This window comes from Rattus norvegicus (assembly GCF_036323735.1).
Source record: "Rattus norvegicus strain BN/NHsdMcwi chromosome Y unlocalized genomic scaffold, GRCr8 chrY_unlocalized_11, whole genome shotgun sequence".
Lineage (NCBI taxonomy): Eukaryota > Metazoa > Chordata > Mammalia > Rodentia > Muridae > Rattus > Rattus norvegicus.
This window is the reverse complement of record NW_026947369.1, coordinates 639,209-660,024: the sequence shown is the minus strand read 5'-3', so window position 1 is coordinate 660,024 and position 20,816 is coordinate 639,209. Positions and strand designations below refer to the sequence as shown.

General features: G+C 36.3%; 1 long non-coding RNA gene across 6 annotated transcripts in view; it reads left to right on the top strand.

Moving 5' to 3' along the window:
• The window catches only part of LOC134484573 (uncharacterized), a 59,610-nt gene that overhangs the window by 8,198 nt on the left and 30,596 nt on the right, over nt 1–20,816 (top strand). The window contains exons 1-3 of one of the 6 annotated variants that reach the window (XR_010062045.1): nt 12,238–13,210; nt 13,500–13,564; nt 18,159–18,218. This is a non-coding gene — a long non-coding RNA (uncharacterized LOC134484573). Of the gene's footprint in view, nt 1–12,237; nt 13,211–13,499; nt 13,565–18,158; nt 18,219–20,816 lie in introns of those variants that run through there. The other 5 variants (XR_010062044.1, XR_010062043.1, XR_010062042.1 and 2 more) reach the window with 5 other exon arrangements.

Here is a 20,816-nt window from a genome sequence, read left to right as displayed (position 1 = left end):
TTTTGCAAATCCCTTCAGCTCATTAAGTATTTTCTCTAAAACTTCCATTGAAACCCCCATGTATAATCCAATGGTTAGCTGCAACCATCCTCATTTATATCAGTAGGGATCTGTCAGAGCCTCTCAGGAGACATCCATATCTGATTTCTATCAGCAAGGATTTGTTGGCATCAGCAATGAAGTCTGAATTGGGTGGCGGCATAGTGGATGGATCCCCACGTGGGGCAGTCTCTGGTTGACCCTTTCTTCAGTCCCTGCTTGACTCTTTATCATTGTATTTCCTCCCATGAATATTTTGTTCCTTCTTCTTAGAAACAATGTAGCATCCACATTTTGGTCTTCTTTTAGCTTGGGCTTCATATGACCTGTGGATTCTTTCTTATGAATTCCACACTTTTGGGTTGATACACACTTCCAATTAGTTTATATTATTTGTGTTATTACCTCACACAGAATGATAATTTCTAATTCCATCCTAAGAATTTTATGCAAACATTGTTTGTGATAGCTTAGGATACAGGGTGTAAATATACCACATTTCCTTTATCCATTTCTTTGTAGAGGGACATCTGGGTTCTTTTCAGCTTCTGGCAAATATATGTATATATGTATATATGTATATATGTGTGTGTGTGTGTTTATACATACAATATATGTGTGAGTATTTATGCAGATATATATATATATATATATATATATATATATATATATATATATATATATATATATATAGTTGCTTTCCACATATAGCATCATGTGTCCTTGTTATATGTTGGAGCATCTTTTGGGTAAATACCCAAGAAGTGGTATTGCAGGATCCTCATGCAGAACAAATTTTGTTAGAAAATTCCAGATTGATTCCCAGAGTGGTTATACCAGCTTGCAATCCCACCAACATTGGAGGAGTGTTCCTCTTTCTCCACACCCTTTTAAGTATCATTTGTCTACTGAATTTGTTTTTATCTTAGCCATTCTGATTGGTGTGCTGTGGAATCTCAGGGTTTTTTTTTGTTTTGTTTTTTGTTTTGTTTTGTTTTGTTTGTTTTGTTTGATTTGTTTTTTTTTTGTTTTTTTTTTGTTTTTTTTTTTTGATTTCCATTTACCCGATGGCTAAGGATGTTGATATTCCTCAGTTAAGAATTCATTGTTTAGCTCTATACACACTTTTGATAGGACTATTTGATTCCCTGTAACATAATTCATTGAGTCTTTGTATAGATTGAATTTAGCCCTCTATCAATTGGAGGATTGATAAAGATCTTTTCTTAATCGGTTGGTTGCTTCTTTTTGCTAATGACAGTGCCCTTTGCCTTACAAAAGCTTTACAATTTTATGAAGTTCCATTTGTCTAATCTTTATCTTAGAGCATAAGCCATTGGTTTTATATTCAGGAAATTTCCCCAGTGCCCAAGTGTACAAGACTCTTTGACATTTTTCTTCTACTAGGGTTAGGTTATATGGTTTTATGTGGAGACCCTTGATCCACTTTTACTTGAGCTTTGTATGCGGTGATAAGAATTGATTGATTTCACTTCTTCTACATGCCAATTTCCAGTCAAACCAGCACTATTTGTTGAAAATGCTATGTTTTTTCCATTGGATGATTTTGGCTCCTTTGTCAAATTCCAAGTTCCTGGTGTGTGCCTTCATTTCTGGCTCTTCAATTCTATTCCATTGATCTGGGTATTTGTCTCTGTACCATAACCATTAAATTTTTATCATTATTTTTCTGTTACACAGTTTGAGGTAAGGTATAGTGATTCCCAAAGAAGGAAAAGATCTTTACCAATCCTGCAAAAGATAGAGTCCTTATATCCAAAATATACAAAGAACTCAAGAAATTAGACCGCATTGAGACAAATAGCCCTATTAAAAAATGGGGTCAGAGCTAAACAAAGAATTCACAGCTGAGGAATGCCGAATGGCTGAGAAACACCTAAAGAAATGTTCAACATCTTTAGTCATAAGGGAAATGCAAATCAAAACAACCCTGAGGTTTCACCTCACACCAGTGAGAATAGCTAAGATCAAAAACTCAGGTGACAGCAGATGCTGGCGAGGATGCGGAGAAAGAGGAACACTCCTCCATTGCTGGTGGGATTGCAGACTGGTACAACCATTCTGGAAATCAGTCTGGAGGTTCCTCAGAAAACTGGACATTGAACTGCCTTAGGATCCAGCTCTACCTCTCTTGGGCATATAACCAAAAGATGCCCCCAACATATAAAAAAGACACATGCTCCACTATGTTTATAGCAGCCTTATTTATAATAGCCAGAAGCTGGAAAGAACCCAGATGCCCTTCAACAGAAGAATGGATACAGAAGATATGGTACATCTACACAATGGAATATTACTCATCTATCAATAACATTGCCTTTATGAAATTCATAGGCAAATTGATGGAACTGGAAAATATCAAGCTGAGTGATGTAACCCAATCACAAAAAAAAAAAACAAAAAACACACACATGGTATGCACTCATTAATATGTTGCTATTAGCCTAAATGCTTGAATTACCCAAGAGGCCTAGAACACATGAAATTCAAGACTGATGATCAAAATGTGAATGCTTCACTCCTTCTTTAAAATGGGAATAAGAGTACCCTTGGCAGGGAAGAGAGAGGCAACATAAAAACAGAGAGAGAAGGAACACCCATTCAGAGCCTGCCCCACATGTGGCCCGTACATATACAGCTACCCAATTAGACAAGATGGATGAAGCAAAGAAGTGCAGGTGGACAGGAGGCAGATGTAGATATCTGCTGAGAGACACAGCCAGAATATAGCAAATACAGAGGTGAATGCCAGCAACAAAGCACTGAACTGAGAACAGGAAACCCGTTGAAGGAATCAGAGATATAACTGGAAAACTTGCAGGAGCTCAAGACCCCATATGAACAACAATGCCAAGCAACCAGAGCTTCCAGGGACTAACCCACTACCTAAAGAATATGCATGGACTGACCCTGAACTCTGACCTCATAGGTAGCATTGAATATCCTAGTAAGATCACTCGTGGAAAGGGAAGTTAGTCCTTGTTCCTGCTAAGACTGAACCCTAGTGAACGTGATTGTAGGGGGGAGTGTGGCAATGGGGTGAGGATGGGGAGGGGAATACCCATAAAGAAGGGGAGGTGGAGGGGTTGGGGTATGTTGGCCTGGAAACCGGGAAAGGGAATAATACTCAAAATGTAAATAAGAAATACTCAAGTTAATTTAAAAAAAAGAAATGAAAGGATCCAGTGTTAGAAATATGCACAAAAAATTAAGCGAAAGACTACAAAAATTTGGAAGGGAGATGAGATGCGGGCAGGTCTAGAAGGAGCAGGAGGGATTGTGGGTGCACTTGATCAGAGCACATTGTATTACATGTACGGAATGTTCCACAAATGAAAAGCAAACCTTCCCATCCTTTTGATATCCTTATGCTGTGTTACAATGCAAGGCTTTCAAGAGGAACACAGATCAGATATCAGCTCCTGCTTCTTCTTTTACGGGTGTCCTTGTGGTGAATAAATTTTACAAGCAGAAAAAAAAATGAAGAAGTTCTTTTCTTGTTGAGGATAGTTTTCTCTGTCATGGGGTTTTTGTTTTTTCAAATGAGTTTTCAAATTGCTCTTTCTAACTGTATGAAGAAGAGAGTTGGATTTGTGATAGCAATTGCCTTGAATATGTTGATTGCTTTTGGCAAGTTGGCCATTTTTGCAATATTAACTCTACCAATCCATAAGCATGGAAAATCTTTCCATCTGAGATTTTCTTCAATTTTTTTCTTCACAGACTTGAAGTACTTGTCATAAAGATCTTTTACTTGCTTGGTTGAAGTGACACTGAGGTATTTTTTATTATTTGTGACTAATGTGAAAGTTGTCATATCCCTAATTTCTTCTCAACCTGTTTATCCTTGAAGTAGAGGAAGTGTAATGATTTGTTTGCGTTAATTTTATATCCAGGGACTTTACTGAAGGTGTTTTTGGCTGAAAGAGTTCTCTGGTTGAATTTTTGGGGTCACTAAAATATACTATCATATCATATACAAATCATGATATTTTCAATTCTTGAATTCCCTTTGATCTCCTTTGGTTGTCTAATTTCTGTGAATAAGATTTCTAATGCTATATTAAAAAAGTAAGTGGAGATTGGGCAACCGTTTCTATTCCCAGATATTTGTTGAATTGCTTCAAGGTTCTCTCCATTTATGTTGATGTTGGGTACTTTTTTTGTAATATTGTTTTTACTATGTTTATGTATGGACCTTGAATTTATTATATGTACCAAATCTTTTAACATGAAGAGGTATTGATTGTTTTCATTCTTTGTCACCATCTAACAAGATGATCATTTGTTCCCCCACCCTGTGAGTTTGTTTAAATAATTGATTTTTCTACATGCTGACCTCCATTTGATCCAACACCATTTCTTGAAAATTCTGTCCTTTTTCCATTAAATGGTTTTAGCACAGTTTTCAAAGATAAAGTGACCATAGGTTTTTGCATTCATTTCTGGATCTCCAGGCTTGGATATCTGGTAAAACTTTCAATTACCATGGATGGAGAAACCAAGATACTCCATGACAAAGCCAAACTTACAAAACATCTTTGAACAAATCTAACTCTACATAGGAGAGTAGATGGACACTTCCAACACAAGGAAGGAAACTACACCTAGGAAAAATTTGGGAATTAATCTTTCAACAAACCCAAAAGATGATAGCCACACAAACGTAATTCCATTCCTAACAATAAAAATAACAAGAAAGAACAATAAATTTTATTTAATATCTCTTATCATCAATGGACTTAGTTCTCCAATAAGAAGATATAAACTAAGGGATTGGATAAATAAAGTGGACCGAACATTTTGCTGCATACAGGAAACACACCTTACTTATATAGACAGTCACTATCTCAAGGTAAAAGGCTGGAGAGAAATTCCAAGCAAATGGTCCCAAGAAACAAAACAGAAATAGCCTTTCTTACATTGAATAAAATTGACGTTCAACCAAAGATATCAAAAATGATAAGGAAGGACAAAATAATTGTCAAAGAAAAAATAATACTAAGATGAACTATCAATTCTGAACAACTATGTTTCAAATGCTAGGGCACCTAAATTCACCAAAAGAAACATCACTAAGACTCAAAGCATATATTGGCGCCAACACAATAATAGTGGGAGACTTCAATACCCAAGTTCATCAATTGACCGTTTGTGGAAAATGAAACTAAATTGATACAGTGAAAATAACAGAAATAATCATCCAAATGGATTTAGCAGATATTTAAAGAACATTTCATCCTAAACTACAGAATATACCTTTTTTTTTTGCACCTAAAAGTAACTTCTCCAAACTTACCATATACTCTGTCACTAAACAGGTCCCTATAGATACCAGAATACTGAAATAATCCCATGCACCCTATCAGATTATCATGGACTAGTGCTGGTCTTCAATACTTTCTTATTTTTATATTTGTTTTTATTATCGATATTTGCTTAATGTGGTATTTTTTGAAACACTAGCTTTCTTGATAGTTTGGCACTATGAAATCTAGGTTGGGTTTAGCCTAATAGTAATTCTTCCATTTTGCCTCTGTAGTAGCAAAAATGAGAGCTCCATTCCATTCTTTGGTATATACTATATTTTGAGTGAACATTTTGGGCACACAGTGCATTTAATGGTTTTCATCTCTTCTTAAGTATATATTATTATTATCTCATCTTAAAAATTTGTAACTTGACAATGACATTTTTAATATCATGTTTCTGAATGGGTCTTTTGATCTCATTTTGTTTATATTTTATCTCCATTTTAAATGGATTTTCCTTTGTGAATATTTTCTGTCTTTAAGTATGTTTGTGCCTTTATGAGATTTTATTATTGTTTATCAATGAAAAAATGCATTTTATTTACACCAGCAGCCATACAGGAAGGGGAACACAAGAGTTAGTTAGCTATTTGTATAGTATTGGTTACTTATTAAAAAATAAAAATCTCTGAAACAAAGGACAGTGATTAATTTCACACTATCCTCCCCCAATGTTCCCAGCATACAGTAATTCCTAGTAATGGCCTGAGGTCATGTGGTGTTGGGAAATACTTTATGGAAGAATAAACCCACAAACCACAGAATATTTAAAGAAAATCTTTCTTCCATACACACAGATACATAATACGATTACAGGGAGGTCAATACAATTAATTAAAGAAGATGTAAAGAATATGTTGTTACAAGAAACTGAGGACAAGGAAAGAATTTCAAACCACTGTCAACTATACAATGGTGAACATTTGTTCCCAAAAAGTAGTTTGTGTGCCAGAACAATAACAGCTGTACTGGACCCACCTTTTATCTACACAGAGTGGGGAGCTATGGTCCTATTGGAAACAATGAAGACAGAAAACCAAAACAATAGCAAAAGGGGGAATTAATATAAGCAATCTGGTAATGCAAACTACCAAAGACATCTTTATGTTCTAACCAGAAATCGCAGGAAAACTCATATCTGAGCGCCCTATCTAATGACAAGAGTGAGCAAGCCATGGCCTTTCTCCCTTTCATATTTTTAAGTACTTTACAGAAACAAGAATCTCAGATTGCTTTATCCATGATTTATGAAAGGGTTTTCTAGGCGTCATGTATTAAGAAATCATTTAAAAGTATTTTTAGCTCCTGACAAGTTTTTATTAAAGTCCTCAAACTTCTTGGACTTAGATCCCAAAGTGTAACTAGGCCAAACCTGAGCTGTAAAACTATGACAAGGCAACAATAACAGATATTTTCATGGCCCAAGCACTATAGCAATATACTATTGAGTACAGAGATCCAAATTTATTCAAACAGATCAAGAGAGAAGGGAGAAAAAAAGTTAGAAAAGTGATGAAGAATCAACACCTCCCTTGTGTATGCCAGCATTTATGGTTCTGCAGTAAGTCCTAAGAGGCAGTATCCAAGTAGCAAGGGGAGGAAAGGACTAAGGAGAAGACAGGGAGATAAACTAGCATGGCAGGTGTATGTAAGAGAAAAACTTAGACATGAAAATGTCCTGTAATTTAAAAAAAAGATTTTTTTATTATTTTCTCATTCCAATCAAAAGAGACATCCATGAATGATTCTCCTCTAAGGCTTCCATAAAAGAGGTAAAACAAAAACGAATATAAACATTGAAAGTTTGAAAATAAAACAAAAGAAAAAGAACTTGTGTACGTTTCAGAGCAGGAGCACTGAAAAATGAACTAAATCTGGTCAAGATGAAACCTAGAGTGAGAAGTAGGAACTAGAATTAAGAGCTGCAAGAGATAGGCAGGTGAGGAGTGACAGGAACATGGCCAGGCCTGAGAGATAAGACTGGTCCTTTACAAGGGCACAGAATGAGGTAAGAAAACATTTCAAATAAAGCAGCACCTTTCCTTTATGCTCACCTCAGTAATCCCATCCTCTAATAACCCCCATTTACATACTAAAATAGAAGAGTTGTGGTATGTATATCACTCACTTCCCATTTACTTTTAACCCTGCCTCCAAAGTCAGGAAGTCCAAACTTTCTAACTTCCAAGAACAAAAATACAGCCCCAGGTATAAGGGGGTCCTGAGGGCCAAGTGACAAACTGCAATATGTGAGAGTAGAGAATATGGAGATTTCTCATTCAACATAGCAGAAGTTTGATGGCCCAAGCTAAGAAAGGAAAAGGCAACCATATCAGGTAAACAAGGTCTGCTTCTCATAACATTAAACTCATTTATATTATTCTTTCCTTTAAAAAAGAAATACTTTATTTGGGCTTATAATCCAGAATATCAGAGTCAGTGATGGATGATATCAGAGTAAAGATAAACAGGCAGAGGTTGCTGAAAGATTACATCTCAGACCAAAAGCAGAAGGTGGAGAAAACTAGATTGAAATAGCTTCAGTCTTTTGAAACCTCAAAGACTACCCCTAACAACATACCTCCTGAAACGAGGAAATACCACTTAGTGAGATTGCAATTTTTTGGCATTTACATTATTCTTAACTACACTTAGTCAAATCACTTCCCAGCTCAATCTTCATTTTGAATGAAGCTGATTTTCCTGCAAAGTGGCTGTACCATCTTCTCTTCCTAATATTGGCTTTCATCATGGTGATAATAGATGATTCTGGATACATAGGGGATGTTTTTATTCCTATGTATCATTCCATTTATGTACTACATGTGTACTAACATTTCAATGAGTTTCATTTGGAAAAGGTATAAATGGTTGATCTTATATATACGGTTTCAACCTCTATTAACATCTTTTAGAAAATATCAAATATCCATTCTTGATTAATAATTTCTTCTCTCATAAGATAAAAAAATAAAATTTTACTCTAATCAAAATAATTATCTATATTTTCATACTGAAAAATACAGAAGAATATTAAGATAATGTGGAATATTAAATCAGCTGAAATGCATGTTCATTAATTAAGAATAACCAGAATCATTGATATGTTTTTGGAACATAATATACGAAAAATACCAAAGCATTGAATAAATAGTGTCAGAAGACGAGGGTCATTATATAAAATGTACCTTACCTTCAGATCCAGTGTTTTTGTTCATGTAGCAAGAATTCAATTTACCTACTCTTCCTCAGTATTTTTCATCCTCTCATTGACTCGAATTTCAAAGCTGTATCCTATAACTAGCATGATTGTTAAATTTCAAACCAAGAATAGTGCATGTGTCAATCATTTTCCGCCTTTCCTTATTTGTGTTTTATTCTGTTCCCAAAGGCCATGTTGTGTTGAAGTTATGAAGAATTTCTTGCTCCTTTAATGAAAATTTTCTGAAAGCATAGATTATTCATATTTGTAAAATACTATTGATATGTTTAATAGTACTGGATATTATAGTTAAAATCATCTGGGTTAGGAATTTTTGCATGTATATCATAACACACTAAAATACTAAAGATTAAAAGTACAAGAGATAGAATTTATTACGTTTTTACTCTTCTAGGGTTTGTAAGTTTACAAAATCTGAGCAAATGATTTCTTTCTGTGAAATTCACATTCATGAGCTATTATATTCTAATCAAACAGTGTGTCAGCACCAATAAACTTGGATTAAATTCTAATTGCAATACAAAATGTTTGTAGTAAGTAAATGGGCAAATAATTTGTCTGAATATACTAAATAAGCATGTAGTATAATCATAGGTTTGCTCTTCATTAAATAAGTACTCCCAGATACACCTTGAAAAAATACAGATAGTAATGTAAGTTTTTTTTTTTATATAACAGCTAATAATGGTCTGAGTAATGGTTTAAATCAACAAACCATGAACAGTAAGTAGGAATGTCTAGTGAGTTAGAGGTTCTTTCAAGCATCTTCAAGGGTCTAAAATAAATTCCTTTATAATTCTCCTAAATCCACTTATCATGAAACATTCCACATCAGAGTAAATAACACCAACATCTTTTCATTTTCTCAAAAAAAGTCATTGGGTTTCTTTTCTTCCTACTCAACCCACCCTCATTCTACTACCAAACACAACAATTTCCATCATAGCTCTCTGATATGACTCTTTTTCATTATCATTGACACTACTTCCAGATAGACTTCAAAAACATCCTTAAAATCATTCTCTGTATCATATCATAATTCATAAGTAACCAGAGTCCCTTACTATATACATTGTGAGTTAAACAAACTTATTTAAAACTATTCAATGATTTCTAAGACATTTTCAGTAAATAAAAATTATATGTCTAACATTGTTTCTATATTCCCATATGAGACATTGCCTGAGATTCAGCTTTATTTGGACCGTTCTTCTATCTCTTAATCAATGCAAACTACTCTCATATTTACTTTTTTGGATATGTCAAGGTCTTTGTCCTCTTTTCATCCTTATATTTACTGTAATTTTGCCCAAAATATAGATCAATTATTTTTCATCTAATTTAACTTAAATGTCACTTCCTCATGACAATCTCCATGACCTTATTTCTAAAATAGATTCTTCAACTACTTGCATACTATCAACTCCAACACACTGATTTATGCATTCATTTTTTTCTTTTTTCTTGTACTATAATGCAATCTTTATAGAAGAAAGTTCATAATACTTTCTATTCATTCCTAATCTATACACTATTATGGACATGGTACATTAGTGGAGACTTATTATTTATTACATGATTCAGTAAGTTGCATAAATAAACTTTATACTATTCTTCATTTTAATGAATATGCATCCCGTGCATTGGTTAGACCATCATGTAGTAATTATGTGAGTTCTTCAATTCAATGACCTAGTTGACATTGCCTAAACATTTTAATTTGTCACAGATAGTCTCTGTCATATTCAAAACAATACTTTGTTCACTGAACAATTATCTCAGCTGGGAATACATTTGACATGAAAGAATGAGATTCCTAAGTTTAATTCACAGCATCCATGTGAAAATGCCAGCTGCCATATGTTTGTGGTCCCATCTTTGAAGAGACAGAGAGATGATGATTCCTAGGCACTTACTTATCAGGGAGTCAAATTTCTTTTGTGAGCTGTTCCAGTGAAAGTTTAAAAACCAAGAGGACCCAGAGCTGTGTTCCCAGAGCTGAACCTGTACCTCAGCTCTCTGTCCCCAGATCCAATGAGGAAATAGATGGACTTCCAGGAGTGCTGACACACTCAAGAGCACAGGAAAGACTTTTTCTTCTCAGAGGTAACTTCCTGGAGTGCTCAGAACCCACGAAAAGAGGTGCAGTCTGTTACAGCATACTTTTGTTTCTATCTATTCCATATAGCTGAAATTTATCCACAGTTCTTGGCACACAAGATAATTCAAGAGAGAACAACGGTCCCATTACTGTTGACACACAGGCTAAGAGAGAATTCAAGCCACTTTCAGAGACAGCAAAACCAGCTAACTCCAGATGGTGAGGGGCAAGTATAATTCCCTAAGGAACATAAACTGATGTTACTAGACATCATCAGAAACCAGTTCTCCCACCAAAGCTAGCCCAGTATACCCCTGACACACCAGAAAAGAGATAGAAAAGTTTGTAGTTCAAATCACTGAACATGATGAGGTTAAAGGATTTTAAGAAGGACATAAATAACTCCATCAAAGAAATACAAGACAACAGATGTAAAGAGATAGAAGACCTCATAGAGGAAACCCAAAAATCCCTTAACGAATTACATTACAACATAACAAGCTGCTGGAGGAATTGAAAAATCCATCAGGAAGTAAAAATGGAAACAGAAAACAACAACAAAAACAACAACAACAACAACAACAGCAAACCACACAAAGATGAACACTCTGAATATAGAAAACCTGGGAAAGATATTAGGAGTCTAAACGCAAGCATCAACCAACAGAATATAAAATATAGAAAAGAATCTCAGGGGCAGAAGATACCATAGAAAACAGTTACACAATTGTCCAAAAATACAAAACAAAAAACTCCTAACCCAAAACATCCAGGAAATCATAGACAAAATGAGAAGATAAAACCTAAGGATAATAGGTATAGAAGAGAATGAAACTCCCACTTTGAAGGGTCAGTAAATATCTTCTACAAAATTATACTAGAAATCTTCCCTAACCTAAAGAAAGAGACAACCTTGCACGTACAAAAAGCAAAAAGAATTCCAAAAAAATTGGAGCAGAAAAGAAATTTCTTCCATCACATAATAGTTAAAATATAAAGTGCACAAAACAAAGAAAAAAATGTTAAACGCAGTAAGGGAAAAAGGTCGAGTAACATAAAAAGGGAGACCAATCAGTATTCCACACTTCTTAAAATAGACTGTGAAAGCTAGCAATCCTGGGCATATATCACACAGATCCTAAATGAAAAAAAATGTCAGCCCAGGCTACTGTAAAACCTCTCAACTACCATAGATGGAGATTCCAAGATATGCCATGTCATGAGCAAATTTACACAATATCTTTCCACAAATCCAGTCCTACAAAAGATGATAGATGGAAAATTCCAGTACAAGGCAGGAAACTACACCCAGAAAAAGAAAGAACACAATCTACTTTTAAAAAACACAAAAAAGAGATAAAGTAGGTAGCCACAGAAAAATAATTCGACATTTAACAAGAAAAATAATAGACAAAACCAATCATTTGTCCGATATCATTAAACATCAAAGGACTCAAATACCTATAAAATGACAAACACTAGAAGTCAACTGCCCTGGAATAAAAACACTTTATTCTTCCTCTGTCTGCAATGGAGGGGTCAGAGACATGGCCATCTGATGGACCAAAATCTAGAATTGACCTTGTGACTGAGGAGTGTCTCAAACATTCAGCCTCTGCTGTAGTGTACCTGAAACTGAATCCTTGTGAACAAGAATCCATAGAAGATTCTCACTTTGTTTGTGGCTGAACAGAACTTGTTCCTCAAACCTTATTGCATAGCCAATACAACTCTGACCACCAAAAAATCTCCAAGAACAATGGATTGAGGTCCCTTGGCCAATGAATAAAAATTCCAGCCTGGATCCAAGGCCACTTATCTAAGATTCTCACCAGAAAGGCCAATATCCCTCACACCCATACCTGTGCGGCTTATAGTAAGTTTAAATAGGGTTTAGATCCAGTGACTTTGACACAAGATTTCAGAATAAATCTCAGATTGCTGTCAAGTCTGTAGTGGAGGCCTTGGAGATAAGAATTTTCTTGAGTTCTCTGAAAATATGGAGCCCTGGAGTGCTGGGACCATAGTCTTCTATAGAAGGTAATCAGGAATAGTCCCTTACTTTCAAACTGGTTTAAGACCTTTCTCCTTTCAAAAACATTGGTATTTTTTTCTGCTCAGGATGATTAGGCCTTAGAGTTACTCATTTGACCAAATGGTCTCTCAGAACCATCCCTTTTGCTTGGGGCCCATGGAATATTTTACCTCAGACCATGGAGCATTGATCCCTCTGTTGAAGGTTCACTGAAATCCAAAGGGAGGGAGCAAATCCTGGAATCTCATGCTACTTCCTTGTGTAAGGTCACATGATATGTTGTGAAGTCATCAGTCTGGTGCTCATTTCTTTTTGGTTGAATATAGTTTTTAGGAGGCAATCAGGCTTAGGACACCCCCAACTTTTCTTGAATCATGGAATCTATATTCAGTCTCTTGCAGATTCAGCTAAAGATGTGTATATGCTAGACTGTGAAGTACCATTAGAAGATGAAGCAATGTAGGACCTCTTGAGCTATTGTAAGCAATTTAATTTTTTCTCAAATACTAGGGGAATTTGAATACTCAAAACAATTTCCTGTCACAGGGACATCAGCAACTCTTCTTTACTCGGGGGTACTCATCTATTCTTTCTTTGATTAAGGAGGTGTCATATGTTATCCCTGAAAGAAAGGTTACTTCATATCATTCTAGTTTGTCCAAAGGAAGTTTAGATATTAATTTAGGGTGAGGAAACCCACACTATTTCTTGATATTATGGACTGTGCCACAGATATGTTTCCTAATTTTTCCCTGGTTTCTCTGTCAGTTCAAGGTAAACTGGAGGTTCACTTGGGATGCAATGAAGAGCCCCTGACAAGCATATTCTTCAAAGTAAGATGAATATATTCCCCTTTCTTTGAATAAGAAAATCTAGACATACCCTTAAAGTTGAACGTGGCTTAATACAAATTCTTCTGATAAAGAACATACAGAGAAGCAAATGAAATGAATTCTCATACAGATGTTTATTTTTTCTTAAGGAAACTTTAAATTAATATCCCCTGACAATGGTTTCTTCCGAGAATCCACCTCTATCCAGAGAATCTCAGTTCTATTCTTCTAAGAGGTCTTAATGTTTCCTTCTGACCTGGGTGGCCAGGCATACATAAATGTTTGAAGGAATGGCAGACCACATGGACATGATGTCCTCAGACATGTCAGTGCAAATCTGAGCCCTAACCTACGTTCTGCCTTTAAGGTTTGTAACATAAAATGGAGCAGTTTCATCTTTGTTGTCCATGATTATCCTGCTGCTTAACAGCTTGAGGAAAAGATAAATCCAGAGATTACCACCCAATATGTAAGAGCAAATTCCCTAATTTCTGGCAAGCATGCCTCATAGTCCCCAGACACATGGTTATTCTGGACTGTGAAAACAGTTGCACTTGACTCTCTTCTTCCAGTACCCAAGGTAAACCTTTGCCTGAAGGATTCTGTGACCTTTTCGCTCTTTCCAGTCCTCCTAAATGTTCTCTCTGAATATTGGGCCCTTGAATTTCCAACAAAGTAGTTGTATACCTAACTGATCAGACATATTTTCAAAAGTGACTCCTTCTATAATCCAGGGACTCGACTCTACTCCGGTTTGAAGTCCCAGAGTCGAAGTTTGGAATCAGAGTATATAACCCTTGCAAACTGCAATCAGGCAAATCAATAGAAATGTAATAATTTCAACATTTCTGCTTAGATCTTAACAGCTGAACGAACCAGAAGGATTAACTTAGCCAGAAAAAATTATCCAAAGCCTTTGGCAGAAGAAATATGTTCCTGTCTTTTCTCTTGCATTAACAGAAATTATGAATATATAAAACTCTGAATGAGAATTTGAAACTTATGATTACTGCTGGAAACTTTATCCTGGTGTAAGGTACCAGGGACCTTTTCTGTTGACAGAAGTGTGTATGGCACCTATATACACTATGCCTGAAGAAATTTCTCTTCATTTTCAATAGTGCTTTAGAGTTTTCCTCTCTTACATGGGGTTCACTTTACCCAGTGTTAACTTACTCCTTCTTCTTATATTGTAGAGCATGTCAGTACTCGCCAAAGTACAGCATTGCCCTAGATCCTTTATGGTAAAGAGGCTTAAAACCTGCTTGAAGACTTACATGGCCCTTTTATATTCCTATTCCCATCAAGTGGTGTTGTCTTTTCTCCTTAAAGAGCTGCCAGACCAAGGGAGTGTTATACCACGCATCCTACATGAATGATCATCTAACATTCCCTGTCTTTCCAGTAGGATTGTGGGTCAATTTTCTACTTCAATCCACCCAGTAGATTTTAGACCCTCAGCTTCTGCAAATGGGGGCTTGGGAAATCAAATTCTATTGAAAGGGCTCTAAAAATTATTCCCAGTGCACATCAATTGTCTCAGACCTCCTCCCTGTGTACTATGGGAATTTTGGAGTACCTGTGGTACTAAAGAATCACTAGAGCTGCCCTTCGTCCTATGCCACAGAACACAGCTATTAAGAAAGTTTGCTTAAAACTAACCTCTTTATTCAAGGTATTCATACAACACATATGCAAACAATGGTATCTTATATTTCTCTGCTTCTAAATCCTAGTTCAGAAGACACAAAGCTAAATTGACTCTTATACTATGTGCCTTAAAGTAGGTCATCAAAATATACACCATTCCTATATTTTATTCACATATGTGTGTAGCTGAACACATCCATGAAGAAACATCACCGCTTCCTGAACCACTTATACTGTTGTTGTGACTATTGCCTGGACTAAAAGATATATAGGGTATACATATAGAGAACATACTTAGAAGTTACTGAGATAGATGCAGAACATTTCTCCAAGACCCAGTGTAGCCGATAACCTTCCCCTGCTGACCATGGGTGAAGTGGATACTTCTTTTCTTCAAAATATGACTAGGGACCTCCACATTCTGAACCAATACATTCAGGACTTCACTTTTGCTAAAGATCTTCTCAGAACTTCCCATTCTGTGAATCTCTTCTCAGAACTCTACTGTTCTGATATACGTCCTAGACTCATTCCTCTTTGACGAGGCCATGAGAACCACCCTGAATGATGATGTGACTCCTTCCCCATCAGTGTGGCCTTGGATCTTTCTCACCTCTTGATGGAGTACACTTCCTTTGACCAAAGGAAATTCACACATTCCTTTATTCACAAGGTGACATGAGACATGCTTTTCCAAAAAATAGTATGCCATACCTTGTATTCTAAAGCAGTCCCTCACGAATTTGAATTACCTCACATGGATATACTGTAAATAATAGAAATTCAAGGCTTTTACCTTTTACCATGGTGGGTAGAGAAATATGTTCTTCCACTCGGGTTTGAGGTCCCAGTTCCTATATATAGAATCATTGATTGATGGAATCAATCCAATCACTAGAAATCAAGAGCACCCTTTGTTGCTGCCAATATATGGACATATTAAGACAAACTGAATGAGCAAAAGATCCAGAGACAGTCATGCAGGCTGTTTAAAAAAGGCCTGGGATGTTACCTGCACTTCCCCATATTAAATACAAGATGTAAAATTCCTACCAATTAAAGAAGTATAGAAATTGAACGGCATTGTTGGGGAAAATCCTTTACCAAATCAGGTAATAATGACATTCATGTTTCACAGGATGTTTCATATTACGAACCCCAACTCCAAGGGTTTTCTAACACATACCTTTGCACAATCAGATCTCAAAGTTTTCTCTTTCTTAAAGGCGTCAAGATCTTCCTTTTTCCATCAATTACCTAAGTCATTGAACAGAATGTCAGACCTCCCTCCTACAACTGAGCCTACTCTACACATTCCCTGGTTGCCTTATGTCCTCTCAAGTACTCATATAAAGGAAAGACCCCCAAACTTTGATTATTTGAAAGTGGGTTCAATTCACTTCACTTCTGACGAAAGAGGCCCCATGGTCTCATGGCATACCTCTGTAGAAGCCAGAATCAGATTCAATAACATGCAGTTCAATGTAGTACAAAATGGGATCTTCATCCACAAAAACTATAGACATCCAGTTCCTGGCCAAGGGAGTATTGGTATGGATTGATGCTCACAGAGAAATCTCAGGTTTGGCTCCTATGGGCAAGTCTCATTGATTCCATCTATATTTGTGAGGAGTTTCAGTTGTAGCCTCTAGCTCTGGATGCCCCAAGAGCATCACTTAATTACAAGGACATCTTATACCTGATTTAACTTCATTTTTCTTAATTGCCAAACTTGACCAAGATTGCCAGGCAATCATAATTCCAATTTCCCAGTGGGACATCATAAGATTCTTGGTGTAGATCAGAGGGCAGAGTACAGATAGCTAAAATTAAAATATATGCAACCTTACTACAGAAGGTTGTCAGAAATGCAATTTTTCCATCTCTCATTTATGGATTTGTACACATGTACACTTATAAATATATACATCATATATACATATATACATCACATATATGTATATATGTATATATACATTATATATATATACACATCATAGGTATACATATATACATCATATATACATACATATATGATATATATACATGTATAAATCTTATATATACATATACATATACATATACGTACACGTACACGTACAGATACACATACACACACACACATATGTGTGTGTGTGTGTGTGTGTGTGTGTTTGTGTGTGTGTGTGTGTGTGTGTGTGTGTATCAATGGAGCATCACAGTTCAGACAATCACCCTGATAGAAGAGCATGCTGACTAATGGAAGCTGGAAAGAATAATTGGAAGAAAATTATGCAATACCATATGTTTTCCCACCACCAAAGGTGAGCTAGAATTTTTCATTCTTCACAGTTAGGTGACTGGATCTTGGTAATTGGTTAAAAATGGCCAGGCACTTTCTTGTTTAGCAAAGCAGTTCAGGATGACTCCATAAGTTGCAGTTATGAACACAGGTTACTCAAACTGCACCTATTTCCAAGCCATCTCAAAACCATCCCCTTTAGATGAAGGGAAATCAGCACTTCACTTTGATTGGTAGCCTTCAGGTTTTAATTCTTTGACAAATAATACCTTACACCATCCCCTTCTGTCTAAGATCAGTTATAAGAATGACTATAGTTTACTATTGAGATCTCAGAATTTTTTTTTTTTTGCCCAAGAGGACCAAGATTAAAGAGTCCTTAGAGCATACTCAACCTTTTAATAGGGATGTTTAGATCAAAGGTAACCCTCTAATAGGGAGCTTTAGATCATGTCCATCTAATTATGGCCACTAAGAAAATACAGATGTGACCAAAGGCACTTCACTTAATTATGATCTATGTTAGTAAATCGTGAAACTTTCATTATTTGTCCTATATACCATCCTTCATGCTTATAACCATCGTCGATGATTAGCTTCAAGAGGATTTAGAGAATGAAAATCATGACTGCTGAATAATACTAATGCTTGGATCCCTGACAGGCCTCCCATGGTGTAACTGAAGATACGATATGTGAAGTAGCCCTAGCTTGCCTGCTCAAGGTAGGCTTGAACACTCCATTATCCTTAAATAGGTTTGTCACTTTAAGCAGATTCTACGTTTCTTTAATATTCTACTCTTAAACGTCATTACTTTAGATCATCGATTTATGTCCAGTATATATCAAATGTACATTCTGTATATAAGAGTGTCCGATATCTGTCTTATAAGACTTACAATTCCTGAAGTCATCTCTGGCACCCAGGTCTCAAACTCCACTTCCAGTCAAAAAGGTCCTCAGCAGCTAACCTATTTGACAAAGAATGATTCTGAACCATGCTACTTTTGATGAAAGATGTCACAAAATTAACACTTAACTGTGTCTCACATTCAAAACTTCCTCTAGGAGGGACATCAGAATGATACCTTTTGCTCCAGTTGTTCTCAAATTCACATCTTCTGTCCATGGGGTCTGTAATGTCACCGTTTCATAGAAGAACTTCAGTGTCTCTCCTTTTCCCTATGGGAGCATCAACTCCACATCTACTCACAAGTATTTCACCTTTTTTCTCTGTATAGTGGACAAGAGCACTTTCACCAAAGGCCCACATTGGCCTGAAATATCTTCTTTTGCCCAAGGCGTACTCATGCCTGCACTCTCTTGTGGCCATCATTAGCACTTCTTCTCTTGATTTTGTGAGCCTGCTATATCCCAACTCTTTAGGATTACATACAAACTTATTTCTGCTACATGTATTCTGAGACATTCCTCCATGGAAGAAAGGGGTGTTGATCTTTTCTTGTCTGACAAAAGTCTTCAAAGCCCAAAGACAACTGCTGGAATGAAATGCAACCTATAGGACTGATGGAAGAATTGCTACCTGGACTTTCAAATGGCATGAAAATATATGGACATTCTAAATACTGAAAAAGAATAGGAAGCTGATCAAGCAATACTGGATCTTCCTCTGCTCCACGAGGTACTAACATTTTCTCCAGAATAAAATGTTTTTTCTTATAATTTTAGAAGTAGCCAGAGATTTTAAACTTCTAACAAAGCGGTATACAATATCTCCTTTGCACATTTTCTCAGAATTCCCGATGATGTCCACGGTGCAATAACAACTTTTTCCCATGAAGTCTGGTATATTACCTTTTTGATGACTGACACAACAGTCCTACTTCTATGCAAGTTCCCTACCTCCACCATCTTACTGAGTAAGATTTAGACTTATACAATTAAGAGGACTCCAGAAGGCCAAGGAATTACGACACATTCCCCATATGCCAAATCCATTTCCTCTCTAAAATTTCTAAGTTTATTGTCCTGAGAAACACTGTTCTGACGAAGAGATCTCAGAGAAATCTGGACTGAGTTCTCAAACAAGAGTCTAAAAGCAAGCACAAATCAGACTACTGTCTTCATTGTGTTCCCTTACACTGAGGTGTCCTTTCACATGCAGAGGAATGTGTAGATGGACATATATTTGAATAAGATACTGAACCTAAGACTACTGCATTAGAGCCTCGTACAAGACTTCTAAGACTGTTGACTGCCTACCATGGATATTCAGGTGTGTATTCTTTACTGTGATTTTCAGTTTGGAGTTGCTGAAGTAGTGTGTGGCTGGAATGTTCTATAATTTCCAAGGTATCAATCAACCTTCAACTTCTGCTCAATAGTACTCCAGACATAAGAGGAAGAGAAGCTATGCACATTCCATAAAGTCCAGGGGAGATCCTATTTCACCCTTATACTTTAAAACATCAAAAATCTATCACCTTTTCCTGGAGGGACAGCAAAAATTCCTCTTCTGCACACAGGGAAATTAGATATTCCTCCACCTATTCAAAGGAATCTGAGGATCCTCTTTTCATTTATATGATTTTTTAATTTAAGTTTCAAATATACCATTTCCTGGTTTCCTGTTCATACATCATCTATCTGTTCTCACTCCTTCTTCGATAATGGTGTTCCCATCCACATCATCCACCCGTCTAATCTTTCTAACCTTCCTTATATTAAGAGTCCACATTTGGAAGGATTAAGAGCTTTTCCTCCCCTTGTTGCCCAAAAAGGACATCTTGTGCTACATATACATCTAAAGCCATGAGTCAATCCATGTATATACTTTGGGTGATGCTTTACTCCCTGGGGCCTTTCGTTGTTGGGCATTGTTGTCCTATGAGGTTGCAAGCCCCTTCAGGTCTTTCAACCGCTTCTCTAATTCCTGCAACTGGTGTTCCATTTTCAGATTAATGTTTTGCTGCTAGCATTCAACTATGAATTTGACCTGCTCTGGCTGTGTCTCTCAGGGACATCTATATCCAGTTCCAGTCAGCATGCACTTCTTAGCGTCAATAATCTTATATACTTTTGGTGACTGTATATATGTATATGAGCCACAGGTGGGGCATGAATTCCTTCAGTCTCTACTTCTACCTTTGCCTCCACATAAACTCCCGTGAATGTTTTTTGTTCCGCCGTTTAAGAAGGAGTGCAGCTTGCATAATTTGATCATTCTTCTTGAACATCATGTGGTCTGTGGATTATATCTTGCCGAATTCGAACTTTTGGGCTAAAATGCACTTATCAGAGAGTGCATACTATGTGTCCTTTTCTGTGATTGGGTTACCTCACTAAGGGTGACGCTTTCTAG